Here is a 4,637-nt window from a genome sequence, read left to right as displayed (position 1 = left end):
AACGCGTTATTGATCAAATGTTGTAACTCAACTGTCGTTACAAGACGTTGCGTAACTCTATTTTAAATGCAATTTGGGAATCAAAAGGTCTACTGCAATTTGGCTGTTGCTCCTCGCTCATGAAGTCACATACAACCCCCCTTTTGCCAGCAACAAAACATGAAATACAATGAATAAACGAGGCTGGGATGTTCATATCTTCCAACAAAATACAACAAAATACAGCTACAGTGGAGCTATCTCAAGCGTAACCTTTTTATCTGTAAAATTATTTTTGCAATACAACGTACCTGGAGAAACAAAAGAAAACGTCTTTGACATTACCCAGAAATTGAGTATTCAAATGGTCTGAAGACCAGAGACAAAATGGATATGGAGTGACTCAACTTCCACACTTTCAAGATTGCACAAGCCAAGAAATATGAAGCCTTCACCGCTTCCACAAATCAGTGTACACGTTTTCTTCTTCTTTTTTTTTAATTATGTGGCTTTTTTAAAGCAGTTTTAATGGTTCGGCTTCAATGTGACGGCAAGTAATTCTTAACTAGATGGTTACTTTCAGAGTAACACGCTACTTTTGAGTGTCAGTAATCTGGCTGGTAGTTTTTTTTTAAATGTTTGTCTTCTTTTCGACAGTGTTGGAAATGACCTTTATCTTCATAAACATTGAGCTTTAATGTGGTGGATAACCAAATGATGGCAGCCATGGAGGAGTGTTGCTGGACGTACCAGAAAGAGCTAAGCTAAGCTAGGCTAGTCATTTACTGTACTCCAACTACATTCTGAAAATATATGAAACAAAAAAAGCCCTGTGTGGGGTTAAGAGGGGACCAATATTTAAGATTAATTTGACTAAAACCTCCTTGGCTGTTATGCTAAAACAGAAATTATTTTTGTATTTTTTCAGACACCCTGCAATATTTGGGGTGGGGTTTATATCCTCAAAAGGACCACCAAAATTTACAAAATCACCCATGTGCCAATGTGTGGCCAAATGGTCATATCTGATTCAAACTGGATGGAATGGTGGGTCCTGAAGTCAGACCATCTAATAACCATTGATGTAAACGTAACTTTTGCTCTACACCATGTTGAAAGATGCTGTTTGTTGTGTTCGTCTCTACAACTCTACCTTTGAGCCCCCACCTCCCCTGTCCCCAAAAGTCTTCATTCCTCTGGCTGCTGTTTTGATGGATTAAGCAGCTGTTCAAGAAAAGCGGTAAAGGTTTGCCGGTATTCGCTCTGCTTGCAACAACGAATAAACTCACCAACACGCAATCGTAAAGTTTGCTGCAACCCAAGCTACAGTTATTCATTAAACCGAGTTACGAGTAGCTTTACATCGGGTGAATATTTGCTCATTGTCACTTCCAAGTACTTGACTGTGGCCTTTAGCAACAAATCTCGCTTTATATTCGCCTGATCCATTAGTGGCACATTTTAGTATGTAAACCCCTGCCCCCTACTGTCTGTTTACCTGGTGGTAATTTGAAAGTCGCATTTTCTTCCAATGATTGTATCTCAGGGCAGCATGGCGGCGCAGTGGTTAGCGCGTGTACAGCACAGTTCTGAGGTCATGAGATTAAACCTCCTGTGTGGAGTTTGTATGTTCTCCCCGTGTTTGCACTCCAGTTTCCTCCCACATACCAAAAACATGCATGTCAGGTTAATTGGCCGGTCCAAATTGTCCCTAAGTGTGAATGAACGGGCAAATTGTCCCTGTGTTCCCTGTGACTGGCTGGCAACCGGTTCAGGGTGTCCCCTGCCCACTGCCCGAAGATGGCTGGGATGGGCTAAAGCACCCCTGCGACCCTACTCAGGATAAGTGGTGCAGATAATGGATGGATGGATTGTATCTCGTCGTCCATAGCCATTTTCCACTGCAATGACTTGGTAGATGATATGGTGTCTTGGTAAGAATATGTAAAGTTATGTAGAGTAAATTGCTTTAAATTATATTTATCTAAGTCAGAATCTAATTAGGTGGTTACCGATTCAGCCAGCAGGTATTACTAACGGTTTCCCAGCTGAATTAAATGGACATTGTAGCGACCCTCGTTCATGCACGACACAAGGTTTCACAATCTCTGGTTTATTGCCTGCATTCAGTAAATAAAACAATACAAAAGTCAGGGGTCTCTGTTCTCGACTGCAATTATCTTCAACGCTTACAAAAATCACTTAAGCAACGGCAAGCAGACAACATGCGAGCACATTAATAATGAAACTTCGATAATAACAATGAACATAACTTTCCCACGTACCTGCATTCAGTAAATAAAACAATACAAAAGTCAGGGGTCTCTGTTCTCGACTGCAATTATCTAAAATATTGAAGATACAAAAGAACGGGTCATCACTCAACAGGCCGCACCTCGTGGCGTGTTTGCATCAAAACATGTTGCATTTTCATTTCAAGCTGTATTAACTTCTTATTTAGTGCTTTTTAATACACATCATTTAGAACAACTTATATATCTTTATATACAAAAATAATTTCGAAAGCAGCTCAAATGTCTAGCAAAATATGCATTTTTTTTATCCAACTGATATTGGGCACAGCTTACCTTCAACGCTTACAAAAATCACTTAAGCTACGGCAAGCGCTGAAGCCCATAAAGTGCCAAACGAAAAAAACAGTCGCAGACGCCCATGACTTAACAACTGAATGAGGTACCGGAATATTAACAGTAATACAACAAAAACACAGATTTTGTGAGAATTCAAAAAAACATTCAAAACAATCAAATTTCAACTCTGTTACACCTAGCCTCATATTGTGTTATTATGTTTTAATTTTAGCTTTAAATCCTCCATGTTTTAGTTAATTGATATGGATAATGATTCATCAATCCAGACAGAGAATAGTAAAGAACCACAAATAAATAATGCATGTGTTTGATACTAACGAACTACATTTGTTTATTTGACAAGGAAATTGAATCGAACGAAAGAAAACAACAAGGACATTGTTGAAACGAGCCCTCGCAGTCTTAGAAAACGGGAATGGGTGCCAACAATTAAATTATTAATCAATAAACCCGGTTTAAGATAATCCACTAATTTAAAAGATCGGGAACTATGTGCATTACATGTCAGAAGTGAAATTTTCTTCGCCCCTACACGGGAAACGGTTCAATGTGAAGGGAGCAAAATGAGTCTCGGTCTTCTGAGGAAACAAACACTGGCCCGTGCTGTCCTATTCGCCATCTTCCAGTGGCGGCACATTCCACCATCACCGTTGTCGTACTACGTCAATAAGGTCTTTTCCCAGCTAAGGCTCCACATCCCTGGTGGTCTAGTGGTTAGGATTCGGCGCTCTCACCGCCGCGGCCCGGGTTCGATTCCCGGTCAGGGAACACTGTTTTTCTCTTGTCCGTAGGCAATGTAATATAATTTAAGTTTAGAGTACTCGAAAACCATAGATCGAAAACTGGTGTTTTTGGTGTTTTCCAAGCCACAATTTTATAGCCCCTGATTGTAATTTTGGACCACGAGGTGGCACTGTTGTGTATAATACGAATGAAACCAATGCCACAGAGCACAGCGTGGCAGCAAATTGACAAACATGGCGGTTAAAAACCATGTAAAAGAAATACAAATTTCTTAATGTATAATTTTTTTTTATATATAAAAGTGAATATTGATATGGTATTTCACGATTTTTTGCCCAATATTTAAATAAAAATTATTGTTTATACTGAATGAAAGTTTGGAACACTATTAGGCACCCTTTAAACTTGATTTTATGTAATAATATATTATGACGAAAAAAAAAGCTAAATAAAGAAGTGAATGTTTTTATTTATCCTCAGAAAAAGACAAGTTTATTTTGCACATTTACTTGGTTTTACATAATTGAAATACGGGCAAATTTCTGTTTTCAATAGGGTTATTGTTGAATGCTTAAAAACTTTCCTAAGCAGATAATGCTTGAGTGTAAAAAAATGATCAAACGCTCCCATTTTTCGAGTATTTTTATTCGTCATCACAAAATCATACTGTTAATGCAACATTTTGATTACAAACTATGCCCATTCTATTATAAAATTATGTTTCGTTTTATTGCAATGGAGGAAATGGTGGAATTAGGTTCTTGTTTGGGAGTAAAGACTACGCTTTGTGTACAAAAATCACGCTACTCAGAAAAAAAAATGAAAAAAGATTGATGAGGTCCAAATGCGCAGGGAAAGAGACAATATTTGTTTCATTTGCTGTTTCGGCAAGCATTGTGCTGATTTCAAAGTTTCACTTAACTGATTTAATATACTGTCCGTAAATGTAGGGTGTACGATCATTTTGCATTTTGTACGGGAAAATGTTGAAAAATAGAACTTAATATATACGTACCTAAATTTCACATATATATAAGAACAACATCATGGAAGTTACTCACCTGTTTTTTGGGGTGACCAAGCACCGCCCAATTTAACCCAAGCACCCCCAAAAATAATAGCACTTTTAAAGAGACGTTGTGTGATATTTAGTGCTCCTAGTGGAACGAAACCTCATCTCATTAGCTGTACCACTTATCCTCATTAGGGTCGCGGGGGGCTGGACCTATCCCAGCCATCTCCGGGCAGTGGGCAGGGGACACCCTGAACTGGTTGCCAGCCAATCGCAGGGCACACAGGGAC

The 4,637-nt window shown here is 38.8% G+C and overlaps 1 non-coding gene across 1 annotated transcript; it reads left to right on the top strand.

Moving 5' to 3' along the window:
* The first annotated feature begins 3,287 nt into the window (after positions 1 to 3,287).
* Positions 3,288 to 3,359, top strand: trnae-cuc (transfer RNA glutamic acid (anticodon CUC)). Its single transcript has one exon. It is a non-coding gene; the product is annotated as a tRNA-Glu (tRNA).
* Positions 3,360 to 4,637: the final 1,278 nt, after the last annotated feature.

This window comes from Urocampus carinirostris, chromosome 3 (genome assembly GCF_059441175.1).
Source record: "Urocampus carinirostris isolate Australia breed hairy pipefish chromosome 3, RoL_Ucar_1.0, whole genome shotgun sequence".
Taxonomy (NCBI): Eukaryota; Metazoa; Chordata; class Actinopteri; order Syngnathiformes; family Syngnathidae; genus Urocampus; species Urocampus carinirostris.
This window is presented reverse-complemented; position numbering and strand designations above follow the sequence as displayed.